The following is a 14,482-nucleotide window of genomic DNA, read 5'->3' on the forward strand; positions in this document are numbered from 1 at the left end:
GATTGATTTAATGCATCCTTGCTTAATAAAAGTATTCATTTCTTTAATTTCTTTTCAAAAAAATAAAAATAAAAAATCTTACTGAACCCAAACTTTTGAACTTTATTGAGCACCAAATCAGCATATTAGAATGATTTCTGAAGGATCATGTGACACTGAAGACTGGAGTAACGATGCTGAAAATTCAGCTTTGCATCACAGGAATAAATTACTTTGTCAAATATATTTAAATAGTACACAGTTATTTTAAATTGTAATAATATTTCACAATATTACTGTTTTTTTTTTTTTTTTTACTGTATTTTTAATTAAATAAATGTAGCCTTGGTGAGCAGACGAAACTTCTTTTAAAAACATTAAAAATCTTAGTGGTTCCAAACTTTTGGACTGTACTGTAGGTGTATATGACTTTCTTCTTTTTCTTTTTTTTTTTTTTTTTACTTTTTCTATGAGTTATATTAAAAATATTCTGGCTCTTCCAAGCTTTATAATGGGAGTGAACAGTAACCGAGATTTAGAAGCCCCAAAAAGCACATCCATCCATCATAAAAGTAATCCATACGGTTCCAGGGGGATTAATAAAGGCCTTCTAAAGCAAAACAATGTGTTTTGTAAGAAAATACCCATATTTATAACTTTATAAACTAGAATCACATGACGTATTGATGAACGTGGAAGCGCAGAGGGTAGAGAAAAATTAGTCTAAAAGGAGAATTTCTAAAGAGAAATGTCAGAGAAGCTTGAGTTTGTTGTCCAGCCCTATTTGCTTGAACCGTGAGAGGCGTCTACTCTCACATAAGCTTACGCTACTCTTACATTCTACACCAGAATTTGACACTCCCATGACACTCTCACTCGCGCTGTCTCTTTTTTCATTAATGATTCCCCATTCACAAGTGAATCACTCTTTTGAGTAGATTCTGTTCAAAGACTTGATCAAACAAGTTGGGAAAACTGTCCAAACTGGTTTGCGAATCAGTTGGAATGATTTCTTCAGTTCCCTGCACGCACTGAATCGTCTGAAGCGGTTTCTCACTCAGTTGGATGAAGTGGCAGTGGACCTACGGTTCATCCTATTGTTTGCCAGCGATGAAGATCTTTATTAGTTGAACTGTGTATGCTGTCTGTGAACGATTCCACAGGTATTGATATCATTTGATTTAAATTCATACAGCCAATAGCCTACGTTTTACAACCAAACAGATTATTATGCCACGATAACACCACTACAAAGTATGTAGCATTTCTTTACCCTTTTTTTTGGACATATATCTTAATTTATACATAAACAAATAATTTACCATTGTTCAGAGAGTATGAAATGAATACCCGCCATCCCATGGTAATTTGTGGGTAGCCTACCTATTAGCAGTGGCAGCGCCCATGACAGTTTACACACGCCTGCATAAATATACACAATATTGTCAAAACTATTGGGACACCCCTCCAAATCACTGAATTCAGGTGTTCCAATCACTTCCATGGCCACATGTGTATAAAATCAAGCACCTAGGCATGCAGACTGTTTCTACAAACATTTGTGAAAGAACGGGTTGCTCTCAGAAGCTCAGTGAATTCAAGCATGGTACCGTGATAGGTTGCCACCTGTGCAATAAGTACATTTGTGAAATTTCCTCACTACTAAATATTCCACGGTCAACTGTTAGTGGTATCATAAAAAAGTAGAAGCAATTGGGAACAACAGCAACTGTAAAATGGCCATGTAAAATCACAGAATGGGGTCAGCGCATGCTGAGGCGCAGAGTGGGCAGAAGTCACCAACTTTCTGAAGAGTCAGTAGCTACAGACATCCAATCTTCTTGTGGCCTTCAGATTAGCTCAAGAAAAGTGCATAGAGAGCTTCATGGAATAGGTTTCCATGGCCTAGCAGCTTCATCCAAGCCTTACATCACCAATACATGCGTTGGATGCTATGGTGTAATGCATGTAATGCATTTAATGCATGCCTGGACTCTATAGCAGTGGAGATGTGTTCTCTGGAGTGATGAATCACGCTTATCTGTCTGGCAATCTGATGGATGAGTATGGGTTTGGTGGTTGCCAGGAGAATGGTACTTGCCTGACTGCATTGTGCCAAGCATAAAGTTTGGTGGAGGGACTGTTTTTCAGGGGTTGGCCTTGGCCTCTTAGTTCTTAGTTTCAGCATACCAAGACATTTTGGACAATTTCATGCTCCCAAATTTGTGGGAACAATGTGGGGATGGCTCCCCTTCCTGTTCCAACATGACTGCGCACCAGAGCACAAAGCAAGGTCCACAAAAGCAAAGTCCATAAAGACATGGAAGAGCGAGTTTGGTGTGGAGGACTGATCTGCACAGAACTTTACTGACCTGCACGGAGTCCTGACCTCAACCCGATATAACACCTTTGGGATGAATTAGAGTGGAGACTGCCACTGCCTAACCTCACAAATGCGCTCCTAGAAGAATGCTCAAAAATTCCCATACACACCCACTGAAACCTTGTGGAAAGCCTTCCCAGAAGAGTTGAGGCTGTTATAGCTGCAAAGGGTGGGCCAACTCCATATTACACCCTACGGATTAAGAAATGGATGTCATTAAAGTTCAAGTGCATGTAAAGGCAGGCGTCCCAAAACTTTTGGCAAAATAGTGTACATTTGATTACGTTTTGGAGAGCAGACAGAAAAATATCCATCAATGTGAATTTGAACATTGTTTGTGTTCAGATGCTCGGCGGTTATGAGCGCGATACAATATTTGGGTTACAGATGGCAAAAAAAAATATGCTCATCTCTCCTGTGTTAGTTTCAAAGATATCTAATTATTGTTGTGTGTATGTGTGTGTGTGTATATATATATATATATATATATATATATATATATATATGGCGACCAGGGCGGGCGAGAGCTGTGAGGGAACGGTGCGATGCTGGTGACGCAAGTGATAACGAGCATCACCTGGGAGGCGCACCAGCCTTTAGTCTCTCACGGAGGAGCTCCAGGAGCATAAAAGGAGGAACGATGACCGTGAAGGACGAGAGAGTACCTGGCCTGGACTTTATTTTATGTTTTATCATGTTTGTGTGGCATTACTTTCGTTTTGTTCTTTGTTTATTTTGGAATTAAAGTTTTGTTGAATGTTCACCGGTTCCCGCCTCCTTCTTCCCGTACATACGAACTGCGTTACAATTAACAAGTTTTCATATATATATATATATATATATATATATATATATATATATATATATATATATATATATATATATATATATATACACCTGTGGTTGAAATCTTGTTGAATTAGACATTTGTAGTCTAAAAATTAACTTTGGGTGTACTCATTTTTGCATCACCCTAATTTGAGTAAAACTGAAAAATGTGTAATCTAAGTTATATTGTTAACCTTTCTTTCATGTAATTTAAGTTAAACAGATGATATATTAACTGTACTGTATTTATACTTTTAATTTGAGTACAGTTTTTGGATACTCTACCCACCTCTGTATACACCTAAGATTGCTTGAGGGTGAGTAAATTATGGAATAATTCAAATTTTTGCAAGAACTAACCCTTTAAGAGATTGAATTATGCCAAAGAGTCAAAAAGAATCAGAACCCCCTACAAGCACCAAGATGTCTCTAGTTATCTTTGCTTCCCTTTGCTGATGCTAACAAGGTGAGTTTTGACACTCTCTTCAAGCATTAAAGGAATTCTATGAGGAAGGGTTGTCAAGATGACCCCTGTTCACACGGATCTGTGATCAGTAGTTGGCAATGCCACTTTGTAAAGAATGACTACGCGCCTGCACACATACGCATTCGTTTACAGAGCACTCGTGCCAAACACGCATGCCTATAGACTAAACACATAATATGCATGTGCATGCTGTCACTGTTTTTACAGATCCGTGTTTTTGTTGTTTAAAAGAAGATGATGATAATGGTATCATTTTCAAAAGCTTGCACTTTGAAACCCCTTTTTTAAAAGTTTGCATTTTCAGGCCCCCAAAATGCTGTTGTTGTGTTTATGAACAGCCAAAATGACTAAAAAGTTTTCCATTTTTAGTTTGGTTATCCCTGTGCCAGTTTGCCTGAGTTTTAGTTCCTTGTTTGTTTGCATGGCTGTTAATTAGTTCTACACCTGTTCTGTTTTCCATCAATTGCTCACTTGTGTATTTAAGACTTTATTTCAGTCTGTTCCATTTTCTGTATTGCTTCCCTTTGCTCCCTGTCTCGATTTTGAGAGACACAGGATCGACCCTGTCACTTATATTGGAGGAGGTTTTATCTTTTTCAAGCAATAGTTATACTGGTGCCAGTGTTTTGGTGCGTGGAATAAAAATAGGATGTGCTCATGTTCCACTGCATAAAGTTAATTTACAGTCTGACTTAGAATCAGGGTTGGTGGAATTGGTGGTATGTGCCCAGCTGCCAGTGATGGGTGTACAGGTTATTTTAGGGAACAATAGTGCAAGTGGCAGTTTTCCCCTGTCCAGTGGTGTCTTGTAATCCTGTTGAGGAACAGCCTAGTTTGGCCCGGCAGTTTCCGACGCATGCTCAGAAACAGAAATTTCAAGAAGTAATTGATCATTCTGATTCACTTGTTAATGCAGATACCACTGTTATGAAGGATGCCTAAATATAAAGATGATGATAGGGTCAATTATTTTTGGGATGAAGGTGTTTTGATGCAGAGGTGGAGATCTCGTACTGATGAACATCGGTTGTATAAGACCTGTCAAATTATTCTTCCGGACAGTTATCATTTGATTGTATTGAAACTGGCACACAAAAATGTGCTTGCGGGACATCTTGGGGTAAATAAAACTTTCCAACGTCTCTCTCTAAATATTTTTTTTGGCCTGGTTTAAAAACCTCAGTTGCAAAGTTTTGCCATGAATGTGAGGTCTGTCAAAAAAACTGGAAAGCCGAATCAAAAGTGCCTCTAGCTCCTTTGTGCCCCATCCCGGTTGTAGGTGAACCATTCGAGCGAGTTATCGTTGATTGTATAGGACCTCTTCCAAAAGCAAAGTTGGGACATGAGTATGTATTAACCATCATGTGTGCCGCTACTAGGTTTCCAGAAGCTGTTCCCCTATGTACCTTGAAAACTCAGTAGTGAAAGAACTAGTTAAATTATTTACCACCTTTGGCCCGGATGCTTTAAATGTCCCATATAATCCTGACCAATCACAGCGCACAATGTTACCATTGCATCACGTGTGCTGAAGCGGAACCGTGTTGGAAATAGAGAGAGAAGAATCAGCGCATGTTAGAGGCTAAAGTTTGTCATCGTCATTATAGTTTATCCATCGATGCTTTATTGCTGTTCAGTTTAAGACTGTATTGAGTTGCTGTGTGTGTACATATCATGTAAGTTAATATTGTCCACACATTTCCCGTTTTTACTGAGAAATGCATAGTTTAATTTCCCGTCTAAATAGTAGCCAATTAGCATGATTCTGCCTGTATTCATCTTTCTGTTCTGTGTATTTTGGAGTATTTCTATGTGATATTTGATGTTTATGTATTGCACAGTGTTATTATTGAATGCACATGATTTGGAGATTATTATTATCATGCAGTGATCAGCGGCTTATCGCATGCTTGTGTCATGCCCAGTTAAATGGCATTCACGTGCTACTAGTGCCCTCTTGTGGCGATGTTCAGGATAGTTACTCATAATTGTCCAATAACACTTTATTAATAGGCCTATAATTCTTTTATACAGACTGTATACTGTTTAATTAGGGGCCAAGCCCCGAAGGGGCTGTAGCCCCTATTGTAATTGTACGTTTTCCCTTTTAATATTATTATTCTTCCTCCCGAATGGGAGTCTATGGCAGCCCTATCAACGGAACATGAGAAAATGATGAAATTTGGCACAGTTGTAGAGATGCTCATGAATAGTGATTGGACCAAATTTGGAGTCTCTAGAACCAACTCTATAGCGCCACCACCAGTTCAAAATTTCAACATTCTAACGGTTTTAACATTTGAACTCTTTGTCATAGAAAAATTTAATTTAGTTCATCTGATTCGTCTCTTCATGCTGATGCTATTCAACTTCTTACATTAAGTCTCCACCCATTACAGTAGCGGCCATTTTGAAAAGTACAGTATTTGTTTTTTTCGCTTCTCCTCCTTGAAAATTTGTCCAATTTTGTCCAGACTTTGATCAGGTGATCTTTGGTCTGAGCCGCACAGAAATGACTGAACAGATTTTTTTTATTCATCTTTGTTCAAAAGTTATGATGTCACGAAGTTAACGAGGTTGACCCGAAATTGCTATAGAGGCTGTATCTCGGCCAAACTTTGAGCAATCGAAACAAAAATTGGTACCCTTGATCAAGACCATGATCTAAGGTTCCATGCCGAATTTGGGAACAGCGCCACCTACAGGTCATGAGATATGAAAAATGGCTATTTTGGCCAATTACTTTTGAACACTTTATTAGAAAATCAAGATCTTGGTGTCTATGGATTCCTTGGGCCATGCCGAATCCGGGGATATTGAATTTGTCAACATCGGATGAAAAGCATGTCCGCCATTTTGAATTTTGTCATAAATTGCAATAACTTTTAAACAATTTGACATTTCATCACAAAATTTGGTACATATGACCATCAGAGTGTCCTGAAGGTACATGAGAAGTTTCAGCACAGCGCCACCTAGTGTTCCACAGATATAATGTTTTTTGCAAAATTGCTTATAACTTTTGAAAACATTATCCAAAATTTGTCTGCTTTATGTCATTTTATTCCCTGGCTTATGCCGATTCCGACAATGTGTCATTTGTCATTTTCCTTAAATGTACCTGTCTGCCATATTGAATTAAATCAAAAACAGTTTTTTTCGCTACTCCTCCTACAAATTTTGGTCAATTTTGTCCAAAATCAGCTCAGATGATCTTTGGACCGAGCCGCACAGAAATGACTGAACGGATTTTTGATATTCGCTACCATTCCCAAGATATTCATCTCTGAATGTGACCTTGCTTGTGTTTGTTGTCTTATACTAGTTAGCTTAGCACAGTAATTGCTTAGCATGCTAAACTATTGCTATTCTTTCTAATGTGGTCTTCAGTCAACAGGTTAACCAAAACTTAGTTGGCATTAAATAACTTTGCATACTAATATGGTTAACATGCTATGAAGCTTTTTTTTTGTGAACTCTTTCTCACACTGAAACCTCTGCTTAGCATACTGATGAACTTGCATGGCTGATTAGCTCAATGTGTTACGCCACGGATCCTGAATGCTCTGCATCGTGGGTTCGAAACTCAGTGTGACACATGCCCAGACCGCATGAGGTACTGTGGCAGGAAAAGATGCAGAACTTGTGTCTGTTCTAGGCATTCTGCCTAAAACTGGTCTAATCTGAAGCTATCACATGCAATTCCTTTATGTCCAAATTCGTAGTTATTCTTCTTCCCCCTGTATGGTAATCAATGAACCATAAGAAGGAAAATTATCAAATTTGGCATGCTTGTAGTGATAGTAATTAAAAGTAATTTGACCAACTTTGGAGTATCTAGGACTAAGTCTATAGCGCCACCACCAGTTCAAATATTCACTTTTGTAAAGGTTATAACTTTTGAACCCTTTGTTCCAGAAAAATGAATGTCAATACAACTGATTCCTCTCTTCATACTGATCACATTCAATATCTTACATTAAGTCTCCACCCAGTACAGTAGTGGCCATTTTGAAAAGTACAGTATTACGTTTTTTCGCTACTCCTCCTTCAAAATTTGTCCAATTTTGTCCAAACTTTGATCAGGTGATCTTTGGTCTGAGCCGCACAGAAATGACTGAACAGATTTTTTTTATTCATCTTTGTTCAAAAGTTATGATGTCACGAAGTTAACGAGGTTGACCCAAAATTGCTATAAAGGCTGTATCTCGGCCAAACTTTGAGCAATCAAAACTAAAATTGGTACACTTGATCAAGACCATGATCTGAGGTTCCATGCCAAATTTGGGAACAGCGCCACCTACAGGTCATGAGATCTGAAAAATGGCTATTTTGGCCAATAACTTTTGAACACTTTATTAGAAAATCAAGATCTTGGTGTCTATGGATTCCCTGTGCCATGCCGAATCCGAGGATATCGAATTCGTCAACATCAGATGAACCACGTGTCCGCCATTTTGAATTTTGTCATAAATTGCAATAACTTTTAAACAATTTGACATATCTTCACACAAATTGGTATGTATGACCTTTAGAAGGTCCTGAAGGTACCTGAGAAGTTTCAACACAGCGCCACCTACTGTTCCACAGATGTAATGATTATTGCAAAACCACTTATAACTTTTGAAAACACTTTCCAAAATGTGTATGCTTTATGTCATTTTATTCCCTGGCTTATGCCGATTCCGACGATATGTCATTTGTCATTTTCCTTAAATGTACCTGTCCGCCATATTGAAATAAATGGAAAACAGTTTTTTCGCTACTCCTCCTACAATTTTTGTCCAATTTTGTCCAAAATCAGCTCAGGTGATCTTTGGACCGAGCCGCACAGAAATGACTGAATGGATTTTTGATATTCGCTACCATTCCCAAGATATTCATCTCTGAATGTGACCTTGCTTGTGTTTGTTGTCTTATGCTAGTTAGCTTAGCATGCTAATTGCTTAGCATGCTAACCAGTTGTCATTCTCTTTAATGTGGCTCTTCAGTTATCAAGTTAACCATGAGCTTCATTAGCATTAAGTTAGCTTAGCATGCTAATATGGTTAGCATGCTAACTAATGCTTTTTTTGTGAATTCTTTGTTAGACTAAAAGGTTTCTTCCACAGTCTGTTGAATGTGCATCCTCAAGTAGCTCAATGTGTAAAGCCAGTTATCTGAAGAGCCCTGTATCCGAAGTTAGTGGGTTCGAATCCCAGGTGGAGCGGTTTTATAAAATAGTGTGTTTTGATTCCTTTACTGCCTCTTGGATTAGAAATAAATGCTTTTTGTTTCATGCTGTGTTCATTTTCATCTAAGCTTATGTACATGCTGAGTTCATTCTTGCCCGTAATTCTGAACCAGCTGTTTCATGTTTGTTCATTTTCTGCTGTTTTTCCTTTTCCTGCTCTGTATTGCACTACAGCATGATGAGCTGCAGAATGATCTAAAGTGCAGCTTTATAAGAATTCTTCATTTTGAGTTCATTTTCACATGAACTAATAAACTTCGGCAGGTGTGGAAACATTCACTTGCAAAGTGGTGCAATGAGATGAGAAATGGACCTTGGACCCGGAGGTCGTGGATTCGAATCTTGTGTGGGGTTCCTTTATACAATTGTGTGTAATGAGTCATTTTGATACCTTTTTTATCCAAATAAGGATTGTGCTAATCTTTATTCCTCTTCAATGAGATACAAGTATTTTAGTTCATTCCGTGTTCGTTCTCTGAACTTCTATTGATTTTCATTTCATTTCCACCTGTCCTTCTGAACCAGATGTTTTGCATGTACATTCAATTTCTGCTGTTTTTGCTCTTCCTGCTCCGTATTGCGCTACTGCCCCTACTGGGGCTTGGCCCCGAATTGCTGCTTGCAGCTATATTTATTTAAATGGATTTGTACATTTGTGGAATATATGTATGTATACTCAAACAACTCTTCAGTAAACAGAATAAGAACTTAGACCCTGCGTGGTGTATCTATTCAACTAAGAGTCAACTCACACAGTTCTAACCGACTGCCTGCTGCATTTCGCACAGATCTAAATTAGCCAAACTTCGAACCTCTTCAATACAAGTGGTCCTTCAAGCCGGATCGGCGAATCACAGCAGAGAGATGACATCCCACCCTGAGCCAGATCCTCCTGTCGTCCGACCTAGAAGACAAATAAGGCTACCTGCACATCTAGTAGACTATCAAGTTCCTGGATCAGGCTATGTGAAGAGAGTATTACCAACTGCCGGTCTGAATGAAGCTGAAATGCAGGAAGATCTGCCCATGCCAGAGAATGCATCGCGATCTTCCTCTCCAAAGAGTCATCCCTCATACAGAGATGAACTAATACTTCAAGATGAATGGCGAGAGACATTTGTGGATATGCCACCAGAGAAGGAGGAGCTTCACTTTCAAGCCCAACAGTTATCTGACATTAAGTCTATGTGGCGTGAGATGAAAAGAGACAGTGACGAGCTTCACAGCCACATCCTACTTGAAATCCTTTCTGCATTACAAGGGCTCAAGGCAGAGAATGCTGAGTTAAAGCAGGAGATCCAGCAGATAGCCACAGGAAGAGAGACTTCTTGTCAATCTGTGACACCAGTACCAGCCCCTCGTATTAATGTACCAACTTCCATGCATAGTCAGTGATCACTGGTCACCCAGAGAAAGCATGCAGCATATTCTGATGATATTCCTCAATACAGACCTGTCCAGAGTGAACAGTTTACAAGGCAGATGAGGGACATGAAAGTTCTAGCATAAGTTCTGCCAGGAAGACTCAATGTTACGTCACCAATTAGTTTAGAGCTAACCAATCATTATCTTGCACTTGGAGTATATAAGATTGCTGACACATGTTTGAGTCTGCAGATGCTGACACAAACCTTCACCTCCATCCTCCCCACCACCACCAGGATGGTCCCTGTCCATACATCCCAGGGGGGTCGGCTATGCCCCTGCCTTCATCTTCAGACAGGAAATGCAGAGTCCGCAACCCTTTAGGATCTGAGCTACGGATGGGGCCTATGCCAAAGAACTTTCTTAAAACATTTTGCTTGCTGATTGCTAATAAATATGGTTGTCATGTTATCTTACCTCCCCGAGTCTTTCTGGTAGAACTTACGCTTTCACCCAGGTCAGAGCAGATGTGTGCTAATGTGAGCCATCGCGCCCCCCCACAGAGGTCTTATGCATACTCACAACAGCCTGTTGAAGCCATGCATTATCACAACGAGACTCCTCAATCTAGATATGGTCTCTATCCAGGTGAAAGAGAGTTCAATTTACCACAACGAGCTGAGATGTTACATGTTCAAGAGAAGATATACAGAGGATCTAAACCTACCATACCCAGTCTGACAGCATCTGACCCCAGACAGTTTTCAAGACTGCGGATGGCGCTGGAGAACCTCCTGCCGGAAGATGCAAGTGAGCGCTTTAAATATCAGATCCTGACTGATCATTTAAAGCTTGAAGAGGCACTCTTGGTAGCAGACTCATACTGTAATTCCATGAGACTGTACACAGACACCATGCAAGCTCTTGTGAAGATGTATGGACAACCCCACAAGCTTGTTCTGGGGAACATCGCTGAAGTGCTGGAAGGACCCAACATCAGACCAGGAGATGTTAGAGCATTCAAGCTCTTTGCCCTATGTGTGCGCTCATTAGTGAGTATGCTAGAGCAGTTGGGGTCAGAAGGGGCAGCTGAGTTGGAATGTGGTTTGCATGTGTCCATGCTGCAAAGCAAACATCCTCACGAGCTTAAGACCAGTTTAAAGAGGTATGTCCACCCATTCAGAATAACAGTTCCTAGTCTCCTCGACTTTGCGTACTGCTTAGAGTACGAGCTCCAGGTTCAGGTTGATACTGCCAGGACAGTTACTTGCGCTCCAGACTTATCGGGCAAGAACAGAGACACGATCGTTACAACCCCAAGCATCCAGGGAAATCCACAAGCATCCTGCTGAGTGCCAAGAAGCTTGCTGCAGACAGTGAATGCAGAGTGCCTGCTCCAGAGTGCTGACCCAGCTCCAACAGATACAGAGAAAAGTTGTGTGCTTACTGCCCTTATTGTGACAGTGCCAGTAATTTCCTTAATGGATGTCTGAACTTAAAGAGCTGAATAAAGAACAGAAAGAAACCTGGATTTGCAAGAATAACCGCTGTTGGAGATGTGGTCGCAATCATCATGCTTCCAGATGCACTCTGAAGGCCCTGTGCAAGATTTCCAATAGGAAACACCTCTTTATATTGCATGATCTGAATGAGCGAGCTGTGAATACCAGTGCTGGGTCTGAGCCCAAAGAGAACTCCTGCCTTGTGAGTAGCACAAAATACATCTTGTATGTGGACCATTCTGTCAGTAGCCGCAGAGTCCTTCTGAAAATGGAGATGCCTCAATGGAGACGTATGCCGTACTAGATGATGGGTCAAGATCAAGATCAGCAGGTGCTTCATGGGGCGGCTTTGTCTTTCACCGTGTCTCCTGTGTCTAATTCTCACAAGAAATTTCTCATTAGAGGTGCATTTACAGCCGAGAGACTGGGCTTTGCTGAACATACCTACCCAGTGGCATCCTTACAGAAGAGGTATCGACACCTAGCTGGTCTCCCACTGCAGCAGATTGATAAAGTACAACCCCTGCTGTTGATTGGTTCAGACTACCCACATCTCATCACGCCTGTTGAACCTGTCCTGTTAGGCCCACCAGGTGGACCTGCAGCAGTTAAGACCCATCTTGGATGGACTCTTCAAGGCCACACAAATGAGATTAAACATGGCATCAGTGCTCACCAATGCTTCTTCACATCTATCCTTCCCAACTGCTTGCTCATGTTGAGAGACTGTTCGCTCATGTTGAGAGACTGTGCCAATGGATGTGATTCCCTACTGCAGCGACAAGGTAGTGACAAGATCCAAACTAGATCAAGAAGCCATCAGAGTCCTGCAGGAGAAAACAATGCGGGACAATGCTGTATGCCTAACCACTCCTTTGTATGCAGATTATGCCACACTTGTCCATGCCCAAAGAAGCTGCTCTCCCTCAGCTTAGGAGTGTCGAGAGGAAACTGTTTAAGGACCCAGATCAGGCTTCCGCCTACCAGGCCGAGATCACTAGATTGAAGGGAGCTGGTTATGTAGCCAAACTGGACCTAAGAGAAGTGGAGAGCTCCACAGAATCATGGTACATTCCCCACCATATGGTGCAGCATAATGGCAAGAATCGAGTTGTTTATAACTGCTCCTTTCAATATGAAGGCCACAGCCTTAACGAGTTCCTCCTACCAGGACCCACACTAGGCCCATCACTGCTGGCGGTTCTGCTCTGTTTCCGGGAACACCCTGTGGCCATAAGCAGCGATATTCGTGGTATGTTTCACCAGGTGAGGCTGCTCCATGATGACATGCCATTGCTCCGATTCCTGTGGCGTGACCTGAAGCCTGAGCAACCCCCCAACGTGTACCAGTGGCAGGTGCTCCCCTTTGGCACCACATGCAGTCCCTGCTGTGCTACTTACGCCCTGCAGAAGCACATCATAGATCACAGCCAGTCTGGAGACCAAGTCAGAAATGTCATTGAGAGGTCGTTCTATATCGATAATTGTCTGCACAGTCTTCACTCCCCCCAAGAGGCCCGAGAACTAGTCGATCGACTCCGCTCACTCTTAGACCCTGGAGGCTTTGAGCTTCGTCAATGGGCGATTGAGCTTTGTCAATGGGCGATTAGGCAAGGCAATTTTATTTGTATAGCACATTTCATGCACAATGGTATTTCAAAGTGCTTTACATAAAGAAGAAGAATAAAAATAGAACATAAGGAATAGAAATAACAGTATTTAAAATGCATTAAAAGTCAGAATCATGATGATACATAAAAGATATAAAAATACATTTAAAATGAAATAAAAACAGGAAAAGAATTTAAAGAATAAAAAGATAATACGTATAAAGTGCAAACAGTTCGGACATAGCACAGTGCTCAATCAGCAAATGCATAGGTAAAAAGATGTGTTTTGAGTCTGGATTTGAATGTGGCTACTGTTGGAGCACACCTGATCTCTTCTGGAAGCTGGTTCCAGCTGCGGCTGGCGTAACAGCTAAAAGCAGACTCTCCCTGCTTTGAGTGAGCCCTTGGTATTTTTAAGTGAGTTGATCCTGATGATCTGAGTGATCTGTTAGGTTTATATTTTATGAGCATATCTGCAATGTATTGAGGTCCTAGGCCATTGAGTGATTTATAAACAAGCAACAGTACTTTAAAATCAATTCTAAATGCAACTGGAAGCCAGTGCAAGGACCTGAGGACTGGTGTGATGTGTTCTTGTTTTCGGGTTCTGCTCAGAATCCTGGCAGCAGCGTTCTGTACGAGCTGCAGCTGTCTTATGGTCTTTTTGGGAAGACCAGTGAGGAGCCCATTACAATAATCTACCCTGCTGGTGATGAAAGCATGAACAAGTTTCTCTAAGTCTTGATTGGAGACAAAGCATCTTATTCTTGCAATATTTTTGAGATGATAATATGCTGATTTAGTTATTGTCTTTACATGGCTACTGAAACTCAGGTCTGAATCCAAAATCACACCAAGATTCCTGACTTGATTTTCAGTTTTTTGACCCCTAGAGTGAAGGTACATGTTCACTTTGAGAACCTCATCTTTGTTTCCAAACACAATGACTTCAATGACCACAATGATTACTCACCTCCCCTCTGAGTCCAGATCTAGTACCTGTGAACTCTGGCTCTGTCAAGGCCAATAAGATGTCCACAAGTCTACGCTCGGACTGCACTGGCACTGTCAGTCTGACACCCTACATTACAAGCA

The 14,482-nt window shown here is 40.8% G+C and overlaps 1 protein-coding gene across 1 annotated transcript in view; it reads right to left on the reverse strand.

Annotated features, from left to right (window-relative positions):
• Window positions 1-14,482, reverse strand: part of plxdc1 (plexin domain containing 1) — a 285,375-nt gene that overhangs the window by 224,784 nt on the left and 46,109 nt on the right. The gene's annotated exons all lie outside the window — the stretch shown is intronic.

The sequence above is a fragment of the Chanodichthys erythropterus genome, chromosome 19 (genome assembly GCF_024489055.1).
Source record: "Chanodichthys erythropterus isolate Z2021 chromosome 19, ASM2448905v1, whole genome shotgun sequence".
Taxonomy (NCBI): domain Eukaryota; kingdom Metazoa; phylum Chordata; class Actinopteri; order Cypriniformes; family Xenocyprididae; genus Chanodichthys; species Chanodichthys erythropterus.